This window comes from Passer montanus, unplaced genomic scaffold (genome assembly GCF_014805655.1).
Source record: "Passer montanus isolate IOZ18808 unplaced genomic scaffold, ASM1480565v1 scaffold231, whole genome shotgun sequence".
Lineage (NCBI taxonomy): Eukaryota > Metazoa > Chordata > Aves > Passeriformes > Passeridae > Passer > Passer montanus.
The window spans coordinates 227385-243230 of NW_024366937.1; the positions used below are offsets into that span (position 1 = coordinate 227385).

Consider the following 15846-nt stretch of genomic DNA (forward strand, 5'->3'; position numbering starts at 1 on the left):
GTTTTTTCTTCTTGTTGTATCTTACACTTAGCCAAGATTATGACTCCTTTATATATGTGCTTTTATTTGTACAGCTGCTGGCATAGCAGGGGATCTGTAGGCACTGCTGGTTTGTTGGTACATTTTAATGTACATTGTACCAATTTCATGTTCATGTACCAATCCACAGGGGAGGAGGTAATGGTTTTGGAGTTACATCACTTCTCCCTTCCATTTCTGATATGAATTGAAGCAAACTCTTTGGAGAGAAACTGGGCTCAGAGCAATAAGTTATGGATCAGCAGAGCCAAGGGCCTAAAAGCAGCAGATCACTGGGGAGAGTAGCCCATATAGAAGTTTTTATTTTCTTTTTCTAAGCTAGAGCATTTCCTGGATCTCCCTGGATGGCAGAGATGCTGGAGGAGAAGAGAAAGAGAAGAAAGGCCTTAGCACATCCCTTAAATTCTCCGTGAAACTGGTCTTAATGTTGCTGAATGCTTAAAAGGCAAAGATGTGGTTGAACACAGAAGGAGGAAACATCACATATTCTTTGGTTGCACTTCCACAAGTGGATACGTGTATAGGTAAGACAATTTATTTTTAATGTTTACATCAATTAATAAAAAGAGCACCTTGGGTTCTACCATCTTGATGGGTAAAACATTTTTCCTTTTGCCATGTATTAAACTGTAGCTTTACAGACCTAGGGATTTTTTTCATTTTGCTGTATTTCACAAACAGTTCAAGAGTAAGCACACACTACTATCACTTCAGAACCAAGATTGTAATTACAAGAAATTTAAAGAGTCCCACTTGACCTTTAAAAACTGCGTGTTTAACAGACATAAATATGTCTGCAGACACATCAAAAATTCTACACTTTGCAGGTATTTATGAAAACGGTGATCACACCAAAAATCTTTTATTTCTACTCTAAACTGGGACAATGCTTAAATATGTGTGTGAGCATTGCACAGATATGAAAACTTTGTCTGGTTTACAAGTGTCCATGTATCCTGCTACTGGAACATAGCAGCTAAGACTATCAGTATGTAAGGCAGCTGTTAGTGGTAGTTAAAAGAGAAATGTGGGAGTTTGGATAGATTTTTCTAACTTTCTCAGCCAACAAAATCTAAGAAACAACAGCTTTCCTGTGGGGAAAGTGGGGAAAAATATCCCCTGTGTCAATTCCCTGAGCGTAAGCTCATTCAGTAAATACTCTTCCTCTTCCATATGAAGAAATCACTAATTCTGACTCCTGGGAGAAAGTTGTGGGCCTTGGCAAGGTCCAATCCTTGGTAAAATGCAACATTCAAACACAGCTTTGGGGCACAGAACTGCAGGGAGCAGTCACTCCTGTGAGTGTGCATTTTCAGTCTTCTTGGGAATCCAGAAGACTCTTTCTTCATACTTTGAAATGCTGACATTGGCATAAATCCAGGATGAAAATTGCAGCACAAAAGGGAGATGTTTCATAAAGCCATAAGTGATTGAAAACAGGGAATTACAATGCTAACTACTTTTGGATGTTAATTATAGAAGCTGCTACCAGGCATATTCTATATATACACACCCTCTTTTCTGGAAGTAACAAGAGCACTTTCTGTGATCCTGTTATCATACTGAAACAGGAATTCTCATCATTTTGTATTGTTAACTGTATTTTGATACAGAAATTTGTCTCACATAGGGAACATTTACAATTCAACAGACCAGAAGAGGCTTTTTCTCTTCATGACTGCCTAACATATCTGAAGTAGTATAAATATAGCAGTGTTTTATTTATTTGACCACCTCTTAATAGCCAAAACTGGGACTAGTTATCTTTCTTGCACCACTTACCTACAACAGACCAAAGTTTGGGAAGCTGCACACGTTTAAACTAATATTTTCCTGACTTTGGGGGCATTTCTTGAGCCCAGTTTCTTATTTTGATATGAAGAGGAAGCTGTGGTCCACATAAGCACAAGGACCCAGCAGCAGCAGCAAAATACCAGCACACAGAGGTGGTTCCTGTGCTGGTGTCAGACCACAGGCAGGGCTCTGAATTAACTGTTCAAAGTGACTTTTCCTCAATTTCTTTGCAGCCTTGGGCAGCTGGCTCCAGCAGAATCCAAGAGAATTCACTCAGGTTGCACTGCTGTGATCACATCCAGGTGTGCTGTGGTAACAAGAGTGTGAGGGCAGCCCACAGCCTTCACAAAGTAAATTCTTCTCATAGTTGTAGGAGCCCAAATGGCCAGTCCATTCCATGCATTTCACATGTCAGGAAAATTATATTTTGTATGCTCTTGTTTTGTATTTCCAAGTATTTTGAGTATAAACATGGAAGAGTAATTTAGGAAAATGAAATTTTAATGGTATGCTGGTAAGTCCAATCTTAAAAATACAAAAAAGAAATATTGAGCTCACAGCAGGACTTCACTCTCTAATCTTTCACAAGACATTCTGAGGTAAGTTATTTAACAGCTGTCTTATTTAGACTCTTAATGAAAGCTCTATAGTCTGCATGTTGAGTATATCCTCATTTTTCTGTCCCACTTCATACAGTCCATTCAGTGTGATATATGTTGGCTGTAAATATCTTAATATCTTGCTACCAATGGAAAAACTTACATAAGGGTGATTGATCTAAAAACTGATAACCATTTCATCCTGAAGACATGTTCTTTTCCTCCCCCTATCATAAAAATCTATCTTTCCTTAAAACAGTAAGTGTGGTGGCTCCCATTGAGTTGGAGAACCCTATTTGAAAAAGTCATAATTAAATTTGTGAACCCTTCTCACATCGCACATTGCACTCTAAAAATGTCAAGAGATATTTCTGATCAGCCCATAATTGGTCTTTCACGTATTTCCCATGTCAAACCTTTATAACTAGCATAAAGCTCTTTTGTAGACTATTTTTGCCAGAATTAATATCACACTTTTGAGACACTATAGCTTAAAAACAAGATCTGCTTTTTATTTTATCTTTTAATCTTACATAGCACAGAGGGAGGAAAATCAGTTTAAATTACTGTGATTTAATGAAAATATATTGACACATACACAAAAAGTTAAAGAAAGTTAAAGTCAGCATGAATTATGTTCTTAAGCCTCTTTATAGCTTTTTAAAGTTTTATTCTCAACATGTAACTGTTTTACTGGGGAAATGTTAATAGCAACATGCTCTGAGAAACCTGCAGCTCTGGGATGTTGGACACAATCTCCCTGATTGGTATCAAAAATCTGACTAGAGATCAAAGCATGTGCATACACTTTAAGTTTAAATATCAGTTAAAAGCAAGGTTAATTGCTGTATCAGGCCTCTCATGAGGTGGGAGGCTAACAAGAATTGAACTAATTTTGCTTCATGAAGCGTTTACTTTTTAAAGGATTTATTAGAATGTTGCTCTCAGGTTAGATATGAAAACAGTTTTCTGGTTAGACCTCCATAGTAGGTGGTGATTTCTCAGACAGCTCCAAAATTCACTGCTTTGAACAAAACAATGACTTTTTTTTCTTCACAGAAGTGATTAAATGTGACCTAAAACTATTAGAACTCCCAAAATGTATCATTTTTGAAATGCCAGTGAAGGAACTCTCACATTGTATCATGGAGAACTTTCATGTTTTTTCCTTCTCCCCTTTCTAACTACTATGTTTTTATATTAAAAAAAATGTGCTTTCAATTTCTAAAGGGAGATAGTAGGGATGTTACCTGATCATATTTTCCAAGGAATTTTACTTTTTAAGCATTTCCATATACTTGTAAAACTGAGAGGTTGATAAATTTACTGTATACTATCAGAATAATCCCCAAAACCTATTTTAAGTCAGCGTCTGTTCTGATTTCTCCCTAATCAGATTTTTTTTTTCTTTAACTTTAGGCTGTAGATCCATGAAGGAAAACATTAGCAATTGCTCCCTGGGGTTAATACAGTGCTTCAAAGAAGTAGCTTTTAATTCCCATAAGTAGAGAGATGATTTAAAGAAATCCTGTAAATGATGAGCTGAAAAGAAAGAAGCATTTAACAGTGCAGAAATAACAGGTTTCATTGTTCTGGCACCAAGAAATTGTGCTGTGCAGTCTGGAGCTCCATCTCCTGGTGCTTGTCAAAGAACTAAAATAATTTCCAAGTGTCCCCTAATCTAAACACAGACACCTCAGTGCACCCAAGCCGTGTTGCAGGGGCAATTGTGAACTCCCTCACCCCACAGCAAATCCAGATTTAGGTTTGTAACCCCCGTGGACAGGGGAACACAGATTTGAAAATGCCTTTCCAGGTGACTCTGGATCACTGGAGCAGTTCCCCAGCTCCTTCACTATGGGCTGTGCTTAAATAGAATTATCCTGCATTCAGTGGAAATGGGGGAGCTTGTGCACATCACCTCGTGAGTTTTGGGGAGGTGGAAGCTGCAACTGTGCTGAGCACTGTGCAACAAAATGAAAATTAAGCCCTCTAATATATTTCTTTAGTTCTTTATTTGTGGGATGCTGAACTGTCATTTGAAGGTCAGAGTGTTTTCTATTAAATATCTGAATTTCTCAGTTAAACTTTCTATTTAACATCCTTTTTAAAATACATATTTTAAAAACTGTGTCAGTGTATAATTCTACATACCAATTTTACCAGAGCTGTCAAAACATAATTGCTGCTTTACAAAATATCATGTGGCATAGGGAAATACCATACAGGTGAGCCAAATAAACAATAAACAAGTGAATGTAATACAGGAGGGAAGAGATGGGTCAAGGTTAGGATGTCAGCTGGAACAATGTCACAATGGGAGGTTAAGTTAATTAATGTTTTCTGTGCATCACCCACAAAAGCATCCTTAATAGGAAAAATGCTTCTAACAATTCATTTCAGGAATATTTCTGAATAAGAAAATTGACATTGTTATGAGTATTGCTTACTTTATTAGAATCTTCCTCTGTCATCTGGCTGGTAAATGTACCCATTCTTGTTATGGTTGTATTAATTTTTCTTCATGAATAGATTCAGAAGTGAATATCTCATCATTTCTTAAGAAAGATCATTATGTAAGTCACTTAGGATGTTTTTGCTTCTATTTAAGTATTTACAAGTAAATAAGCTATTTTATTCAGCCAATCAAAAATACTGTAACTAAAATACATTGCTGCTGCTGTGTGCTAGCTGGATCATTAGTCTTATATAATGTCTTCATTTTAGATACAGGCTTTTTATCAGCCAGCCTAGTCAATCCAATAGTAAAGGTCACAACTCATCTATTTTTGTTGTGTTTCTTCACCATTTGCTGGCTTACAGGAAAGCTAAATCTGTTCAAGAGAAGACTCTTATGTGAGAAACAGAACCTACAGTGTGGGATGGAGGTTTCTTGGGGAATGAGTGGTACCTGGGAGCTGCATTTAGCTCAAGTATCTGTCACTTGAGCACTGCTGACCAAGTGCACATTGCCCTCCCCACTTCATTTGCTATGACAAATTATTGAATCCAAGTCCTGCTCTGGTATCCCAGTGCAGAAAGATATTAACATTATCAATTTGAGCCAGTTTCCTGCAGATTTATCCCACTGTAAGAACAGACATTACCCTGTAATTTGGTATAGCTGCACCCAACTTCTCAGTAAAGTAAGGTGCACCCATTTCTCTTTCAGAAGCTACTCTTAAATTTCATTGACTTAATAACACATATGTTGAACATAAAGAGGAAAGAATAAATATGAAGGGAAAATAACAAAACCATGAATAAATATTATTAAAGAGCTTTTGAAATATTTCTTTAGCGTGGGAGTAGCATGCGCTTGTATCTATTCTGAAATTTAATCACATGTAGTCTTGATCTTAAAAAGACAGATAAGAATTGATTTGGGACTATGAACTGCCTTTCTTGTGCATCATTATAAAGCAAATTCTAGTAATATATGTCCATCCTCCCACAGGGAGCAGAAAATACTAGAAATCACTGGCATTATGTATGTGGTAATTCTCTTAGAAACCATCATTTCTACTCAAATTATTGCAGATTCTTTTACAAGGCACATGCCTGATAAATTGCAAACTTTTATTAGTTTCTTCATCAACTTTCAACGTATTAGACATGACTGATCTTGCAACTTAAAACTTGTCAGGAACAATAGAAGATATTCAAAGCATGGGTTTGAGTGGAAAAGTCCACATAGCTGTGCTTTTGTTTTCTTGCAGCAGTCTGACAATACCTTAATGAACTCTGGCCTTAAGCTCCGACTCTGACAACACACCAAAACGTAATAATTCTTGAGGAATGACTATGGGTGAATGGAATAATAAAGGAATGATTGAGGGTGAGCTTGCAATTCCAAATATTTCTGCAGGCATTTGTCCCAGGGACTTGGCATGGATCACATGCAGCCCAAGTGCTCACAGCTGCAGGTGAGCACGAGTGTGAGTTACACAACCTGTAATGAATTTCTCATGGGATGGTATATTTACAATTTACTATTATTATTTTTATAAATTATTTATTATTTTTATACATTAACTATTGCAGATTCTGTATTATTTTGCCTGTTGGTGCAGCTATGAGACAAATGCAAGATGTTTCAGATTTCCAGCTGAGATTTCCTACAGGAACACAATGAGCTGGACCTGAAGGTAACTAGGCCTGTATCCTAAAAATGAGAGCAGAGGGCTGGCTCTCTGTCCTTATTGAAGCGGGGTCTGCTGGTGCTGTGTGTACCTGTTCCTAGCAAGGGTGTGCTGATCCTGACAGTAGTAGCATGTGCTCACAGATCCACAGAGATCATCACAATCACCACCTTTTAAAATAACCTTGTGCTTCAAAATACTAGAGGCAATGCCCTTGTAGGTGTTTATGATTCTGGAACCTTTTTGCAATGTAAATACAACACCAAACTGAGCAGTCCTGAGTGAGAAAATCATTTAGCTAAACTTTCCCTAGGAGGCATGAAATTCTCCTAATACGGGATCTCCTAAGTGCATTCATTATTGTCCTAATGCTTACTTCCCATATTGATGAACATTTCCAGCTTCACCTTATGACCAGTTTCAATGGCATGTTCTCATTTTCTGTCACACTATTGACAAAAATATTGACTGATATCTACTGCCAGGTCAACCTTTTCACTAAGTCCTCTACAACCTCATTATTCCCAGTTTTTATCACTTATAATTAGCTTCCCATTAGCCAGAATCTTACTTTCCTTACCATCCTTGTGATGTTTTTCAGTTTAAACCACAAAATCTCACGAGATGGATCAGTTTCATCTGCAGGACATAGAGAAGTCAGCGCTGTCATTTCCCCTAAACCCACAGACCAGTTCTTGTGCCCAAAGAAAGGCAGTGGCATGCGTTGCCACTACTACCCTTGGTGAATCAATGGTGTGTTCCATTAATTATATTTCAGTGATTCTAATTAGTCATTCATTGGAACTGCTTTAAACCTATATGGTATTGAGTAAGACTCAATTCATATATCAGTATCATGTATCTTTCTTTTAGGTGCAGACTTCCAATGTCAGACTTGGGGAGAATCTAGAATTTCCACAAACTATACAGTTCACCTGCAGACTTAACAAAACAAGTTTGTGTTGTGGATTTTCTTCTTGTTCCTGTTAAATTGGCCTTTTGAAGACTAAGGGCTTGTGAGCTTTGCATGTTAAAGGCTAAACTCTTGTTATAGTGAAACTGATTCTTTTAGGGCTTGAGGGAATTGGAAGGTAAATTGAAAAGGAGTGACAAGGAGTCCTTGTGCAAGTCATTCACCTTGTAGAGCTCTAGGCTGAGAGAGCTCAAATGCTACTCTACTTAACAAGCTCAAAACCAACTCATTTAAATAACAAGCACAAACTCCACTTGGGATCCACACTGAGACATTTGTGCATTGTGCAGCCTGAACTCCCAAACAACATTATTTGAAACAAAAAAAAGAAGTAATTCCTTTTTTATAGTGGTAATTCAGGGATCAAGTCTCAAAAGCATTTGAACATTTCAAGGACTATTGCTATACTAAATTGTTCTTAACTACAAGTATTAAACTTTAAAAGGAACTGAATACTGTTTTCAAATTCAAATTATTAGCTTCATGTCTCACAAGGATAACAAATCTATGCATATTCTTGTCACTTTAGCAGAAAGTACAATATTTGTGCTTTAAAGCTGGAAAGTTAATTCTTGCTAACAAGTGATGAAGAAGATATGGTGGCTCAGAAATTATACACAAGAACAAAACCTAAAACTCTTATATCCAATACTGATCTAGTAAAAATATTTTGCAGAGTTAATACTCAAATTTCATGGACAGAAAAATGCAATTTGAATGAATAAATAAAAATATATCATATCTGGCCAGCGAAGTCCTTTGGTTCAGATCTTTGCTAACTGGAATGCCCCACCAAGTGCTGCTAAATATTTGTTCTATCATTGTAAATTTCTCGGGTTTTTTAAAATGCCATAGTTAAACTTCACTGGAAGTGTTTGCAGCTGTTTTGGACCTCTTCATATTTAAAAAGTTTATCATAACTAAAAGCCAGTGCATTTTCGACAATGTGAAAGAATATTTGCTAATGTTCACAGAACTTTGCACTTTGGACAAAAATATTTATCCATAAGACCATTTAACTTTCTGTGTAGAATTTCAGGTATTTTACCTGGCCACCATCAAATTTTGAAGATTTTTAGTTCATAAAAAAAGGCAAGATGATAATTTATTCTTCTTTAAAATGAAGAAAAATACATACTTTAGAATGTATCCTGTGTCCTCTAAGATTACAAATTTTACAGAAGTCTCTCTTTTAAGTCAACTGAGTTCCTAATTTTGTTGGTTTTAGCAGAAGTTTTGATTTAAAAGTGATTTTAAAATCCAGTTTTAGATCTGAATGATATTCTCACTCTAAAACTAGATTATATTGAAGAAACAAGAACTGAGCAGGATCTCCAGAGATATCATAGTTTCTATGATGACTTTTAAAGTAGTTATGTTAAATTGAGATTTCATTAAGTTAGAACTAAGCACCTCCTTTTTAGCTGTTATACAATGATGAATGGTGCAATACGCAGATGTAATGCAAGTATATGAATTAAGGCAGAAGGAATAGGTAAGAATTATTTTCAGTCTGTTTTCAAACTCAGCTTCAGCACAGTTTCATTTTTCCTTACCAGTTTTTCAAGCTAGTTTTGAGACAAGTCCTACAATTAGTGTACAGTTAAAGCTCCCATTCAGGCAATGGGAACTTTGCCCACTTCCAGGAGTACAAGCTGCAGCACTTGGCCCTAAGGATTTAATATAGCTGTAATGACTCATTATTGAATGTTTAGTTTAATAGCAACTGCTTATTAAGTGTATTAATCTCAGCTGATGAAAGCAAAATTATTTAGTGAAAAGCTGTTTTTCTTTACATTAGTGTGCAATTATTTAACTGAAAGTTTCAAAGAGACACATCTAATTACAGTGCTGCTTTAAAAGTATTTAAGCATCAGTTATTAAAATATCATTTGAAATATGCTTATGGACCTCCTGAAGTGTTGTTTAAAAGCAAAATTCTGGTTTCAGATTATTACTTACAATAGGTTTCCTTTCACTACTTACCAACTTCTTACAAAATCTGCTTAATGTACAGGATTGAACTGTTTTCTGTAAAACAGAACAAGATGCAAGAATTTGTGTGTGCAGAATGTATATGTCTATGCTCAGGCTGAGATTACTGAAAATCAAAATTAATGATGCACATTTACAAAGTAAGAATCCCTTTGCTGAATTGGCATTTATGGGGAAAGCATCTATGAATACTAAAAGAAGTCTGCCAGTCAGTTCTCTTTAATTAAAGACATTTATCTGCAGAAAAACTAATTCTGCTTGCCATTTAGCATCTTCAAATATTTGTCCTCAAACCACACATACTTGTCTATAAGAAAATATAAAAAATATATTGATTGTTTACTTGTGTTTTAGTCACCTATTTTGGGGTTTTTTTAGGGATACTTGTTCCTCCATCACATGCTTCCAGCAGTTTATGGATGACAGATAAGCAGTGCTCAGCAGTCCCTGCCAAGCTCTGTACACCTGACAAGTATGAAAAGGATGCAGAAGGTATCTTTGGTGAGTCATGTAGCATGTCAGAAGTCTACTAGAATTCTGGTTGGTCAAAGACATGTAAGATATTTGGATAAAAGGAGGCAGAGCCCTGAACAGGCATATGGATGAGAAGAGCCAGGCGCTTTTCCAGCAACTTTATCCTGCAAAGAAAGGGTGGTGTGATGGAGATGCAGGGACAGTAGGACAATGACAGTTCCCAGCCTCTGAAAATGTTCTCTGCCCTATGGCTTAGACACATAAGAGCTGTCCTTGCTGAACTATTGAAGTGCAGCTTCTCAGCCTTTCACACATGCCAGACACTGACCTTGCCATGCTGGCTCCAGCCAGTTCTTCCCTGGAGAAAATTCCCCTGGGAGGGCAGCCAAGCCCAGGGGAGCTCTGTGCTCCTGCTGTGGCTGTGGGGTGTCCAGGGATGCGCAGGGCTTCCCCTGTGCTGGAGCTGGTGTAATGGGAGGGGGTTCTGAGCTTGGCATCTTTTATTCCTTCAGGAAGAGGAATGTTCCTGCTCCTTCCTGCAGACCCACTGTCCAATTCCTCCACACCCACCCAGGGGACTCTTGGTCAAATGGGTTCTCCAGTCCTTCCCCACTTGATATTAATATTGTCATTCTTTCTGACTCGCACAGTAATCCTGTCACCTTTTTGTTTCTTCTCTGCTTCTGCTCCTTATTTCTCCTGGGGAGATCACTGTCCTCCTTGCTCAGGGCTCAGGTTGTGTACCTGTGTGCCTCCAAGGTCATGCATAGCCTGGTTGCTCCAAACACAGACAGGAGAGCTGTGGACAAGGAAGGAGTGCAGCAAAGCTGCAGGCTGGCTGGAATACCTTCAGTTAGAGTTAATTAGCCATAAACCTCCCCAGACTGCTCAGCCTGGGGACAGGCTATTGGCTTGTTCTTTAAGATCTCTTGTCATGCTGTCAGCTTTGTGTAAGTAATGACTAAACTGCAGAAGCTCTGAGGCTGTTGTCTCTTTCACAAACTGTCTCCCTGATTCACTTTGCTCAATCCTCCATTTTTCCATCCATTTGTTTTTCCCTACTGTAGCAGGATTGCATTTTGACCTGTGTTTGTATTGCTCCACCAGAATCAGGGCATCAGACTCTGACAAGTGTCAGAGTTTATTAGTGGGGCTGTGGGTTGTTCCTGCTAAAGAGAAAAGCAATGATGTGTCACAGCACTCATCTTTTACTTTACCTGGACCACCATCTCTGCAGCAAGCCCTCCCCTCAAGTGACAGGTACAATACTCAGCTACACACACATGGCATTTTGACTTAGTTTCCCCAAGTGGAATAGTCACAATACAAACACACAAAGGATTAAATATCACATGTGAAAATATCAGGGTTAATTTTTCCACTCAAAAAATAGCAGACCAGAAGTACAGATCCTCTTCTGTGCAGAAGAGCTAATATGAAAGTGGTGACCAGTGCAGGAGGCTCTAAAATTCATTGTGTCCCAAATGCCTTGGTGGCTTTAAAACAGATATTCTGGATTCTAAGACCTTATAATACCAATTTAAAAGTAAAATTCATTAACTTATGATCTAATTGTTGCTTTATAAGATTTCCAAACCTATAGCTGTATCACTAGACCTGAAGAAGGCTTCTTTGAATGAAAACAAGAAGCAGAGAAACAAAGAAAACAGAACAAAATTTTTAGTAATATCATTATAACACTTGCTTTCCCATTAAATGATTATTAGCCTTCTGCTCAAGGCTGTCAGGGGAAGAGCAGTTGGTGTTAAGGCAGCTCCATGGCAGGTGTGCCTGGGAGCCAGCTGTCAGACTAGAACCACAGTTGCATTCTATTTTCTTCCTCCCAAAAGTACGTAGACACAGGAAGGCAGTACTTCCAAAATTACCAGATGCTAGTTTGCAAGAGATGTGTCAAAAATAGCCTGTAGCCCAGTGCAAATTCAGAATTATGGGGGTGTGTGTTCCACACTGCCTTTGCCAAAGCAGCCATTCTGATTCCTTGCCTTTTGTCTCCGGGCTCTGCCTTCAGTACCAAAGAACTGAGAGAAGGGAATGGTGAGAGATTTTCAGTCTCCTGTGAAAATCCTGACCTAATCACAGTGCTGGTGCCTCTTTGGAGCCCTACAGCAGGATGGAAGGGGCTCTGGGAGGTGATTATGGGCAGCTCCTCGGCAGGAGGAGTCCTGGTCCCTGCTGTGAGACCTAAGAGGGTCTAGCACAGCTTTCAGAGTCTCTGCATGGCAACCCAGCAGGGGAATGGCAGCAGCTCTTCAACCCTCCACAGGACATTAGAGATGAGTACTAAAAAATACTAGGAAATCACACAGGAGTACTTAAATATTACTTGATCATTAACATGGTAATTACATCAGCGCTGCTCCTGCCTGATGCTGTAATTTAAGAGGTTTCAGCATTTTCATTATAATCAGTAGCAGTTACTTCCTGTGGTTCATTGCCCATAAAATGTTAACCATAGGCGAAAAAAAAAAAAAAGGAGACAGAGACTTTGCCATGATGGCAATTAACATCCACTGTGGTGCTTGTGCCTCCCTGAGCTACAAATCACTCTGGTGGGTGCTTCATCAGGCTTCAGGGGGCCACACAAGGCACTTTTGTTCCTAAAAGCTTTCAATAGATGCTTTTAACTAAGATTTTTTTGATGGAACCTGTTCTGAGGAAGTAAGATACTTTTTAAGTAGGCCTGTTTATTTTTGTTTCTCTTTTTACCAATATTTTAAAGACAAAGTTCTGTATTTACCTGGTTATGTGCACATGCAGTAGTGCTTCTACAACAACGGAGGCTCTGCTGCTGTGCAGAACACGTTTCTTAAGAGGCTGCAATTTCTGACCTAAGCATATAGAAAGTGAACTATCAAGCTCTACTGCCATCCAAATGAAACTTCAAAAAAGTTATCACATATGAATTTATGTAACAAGCTCTCACACATTTTGCAAATGGGAATGTAAATGATGGTTCCCATATACCAACCAGATTGCCTGATTAATTAATGCATTACAAGGGAAAAAAGTTTTATGTTTAAAGCAAGACTGGGTGACTACCTCAGTGCATTAGTTTTTATGGTTTTGATCTGATCTGGGCAAAGAATTACATTCAATCAACTTGAACTGTTTGTATTGATCTGCATAGAAGATTGGGGAGGAAAAGATATATTGTCTCACTATAAGCTTTTTCCTGGTTTATTTGCTTTACAAGAGAGCAATATTTTTCCATGCACAGATTGAGTGCAGTGGCTCTGCAAAACTGCCCAGGAGGCTTCTGCAGCACCATTAGAAGTGCCTTGTCTCTGCTCAGAAACTGCTGAGAAATACTTTAGAGGAAATGGGGTCCCCTAGAATATTATTCCTACAGTTGCCATGATGAACAAGCACTTTAAATTCACTTGAAATAATTCTGAGATGTGGTGACTAACATAGGAGTGTAGTGAATTTCTCCCCTAAAACATTCCTTGCCATATGTGTGACTGCTTTAGAAATCAAATAACTTGGGGAAACCACTTGAGATGAGAGAATTAACATTAGGATTATAATTACTGGGTTTCAATTTCATTACACACTTGGGAGGGGTTTCCCCTTTTTCTCCCATTTTCTCCCATTTTTTCTGTCATTCTTGCTTTCTGGGCTCCAGTTTTCCCAGAGCATATTGTGGTTGCCTCAAATTCATCTGTTAAGTGAAATTACCCTCCAATCACTGAAAGGGGTGGTTGGACTCAACATGGATATGGGCTGGGGCACACAAGGAGATAATTTGGGAAGTAACTGTGACTTAGGCTCCAGCTCCTCCTCTTTTCCCTTCACTTGCATGAGCTCAGGAAGAGGCGGGGTGCAGAGTGTGTTCTCTCAGCCATTCTCAGGATGCAGCTGGCCCAGGCTGCCTTAGCAGCCTGGGTTGCTTTGCCCTGCCTTGAAGAGAGTTTCAGTGACTAGAAAAGACTATGTGAATGAGAAAGGATAGGCCAAGCATGGAACTGAATCTGTGGCACCCTCCCCAGAAAGCCCAAGCAGTGAGAATTCACAGACCATTTATGCAACACCCTTTGCACAAGAACAGAGGTGAACCTTCCTGAGAATATGAAGGAATCTCCCCTCAAATTAATCCATGCCATCGAGCTGCTGAAACTGAGAAGGCTGTCTGCTCCCAGCTGCTTAACTTTGCCACATTTTGTACCACCTGCAATGACATTTCATTACTATGGAGTGACAGCAGCAGAACCACCATGCAGCTATCAGCAGGAAAGGAAATTAGTGATGTTATGATTAACAAAATAGCTTTGACTTAGCCAATGCTGGGAAGACAGGCTCCAAAGGAATCAAATACTGCAAGTATCAGGAATGAACTATCAGCACCACCCTGTGGTTCCCATATTCTGTTTCCTCCTTGTGTAGGTCAGAAGGGAGAGGATGAGGCCAAGCAAACTCAAAAAGAAAGAGATTTGTTTCCTTCTGGATTTTGGCCTCTGCTGTTTCATATGGCTGATACTAAAAACTTACCCTCCTGCCCTCATGACAAGAATTCCAAAATGATATTCAGAAAAGACAGGAGTTTTTGTGGGACTTGAGGCAATAATGAATATGTTCATGATGCCAAGGTTGTGGGCTTGATCCCAGCACAGGCCATTCACTTAAGAGTTGGCCTCCATGATCTTTGTGGGTCCCTTCCAACTCAGAATATCCTGGGATTCTGTAACATCCTTGTCTGCAGCCAACATTCTGCCCAGTCTTCTTCACGTCTGCAGCTCTTTAAATTGTTGCCACAGAGCACTGCAGTCTAACAGCAAGCTTACAGAATCACAACTGAAATTTAATCGTGGTTCTGTCATAGCTTTTACATTTTTCCTCATTCTTGTAATCTCTGATTCAGATAATTAACTGAAAATGGATGTAAGTGTGGGGAAAACACCCTCTTCTGTGAAATTCAACATATGCAGTAAGTCCTGTCATAATTAGAGTGGTTTGGTTGTGCAAAGCAGTACACAAATGCTGTTCTTATTTTAGCAGATTCTTCATTAAGGTATCAAATTAAGAAAATAGTTTTACTAGTTGCATATCCTTATGCTGTAATTTTTCTCTGATACAGCAACTAGTGATGGAATTTCAGCTAAATCAACGGACTCATATGAAAACAGTAAATGTCATTCAGGAAGATATCTATGAGGCATCAACAGATGTGAGGCTATCTGTGCCTCCCCCTATGGAGCTGATTAGTTAAAACAATCAGCAAAATACAGATTGAGCTTCCATACTGGACTTTTTTTTTTAATTAAGAGAAAAACTCCCGGTATATATAGGTCACTAAAGTAAATTCCAATGTCCTTTAATTTTCTTTTTTCATTAACAAGTCTTTCAAGGATTTGACTTCTTTCTGTATGATATTCTGTTGATTTTGGCTGCATTTCCCAACCTTTTCAGCAAATCAAATGGTGACATTTACATAAATAATTATATATATTTAACATCCCCTTAATGATCGATCCTTTCCTTTTTGACTGGGTTATGTGACAAAATCCAAGTAATTTATTTTTTCAAAATACATGCTAAGTTTTAGGCTGCATATGCCCACCTGTAGTACAGGGTCTTGTTACCAACTCCACTCTGGTTCACTGAAACATAAAAAGAACACTGTAGGTGAACTCCAACAAAATATCTACAGATGACACTCAAAAAAATGATCAGACAATGGCAAATTGCATCATTGGACCAGCCAGCTCAGCAAACTGTCCTGGAAAAAACCATGTCACTAGCAAATATTAAGCAGGGGACAGCTGGGATCCCAGAATTTCCTATTCATCACCATAAAGAATGGGAGCCTTTG

General features: G+C 38.5%; 1 long non-coding RNA gene across 1 annotated transcript; it reads left to right on the forward strand.

Moving 5' to 3' along the window:
• The first annotated feature begins 365 nt into the window (after window positions 1-365).
• On the forward strand, window positions 366-6352 carry LOC120502858. The gene is made up of 3 exons (XR_005627610.1): window positions 366-563; window positions 2067-2135; window positions 6152-6352. It is a non-coding gene; the product is annotated as an uncharacterized LOC120502858 (long non-coding RNA).
• The last annotated feature ends 9494 nt before the right edge of the window (window positions 6353-15846 follow it).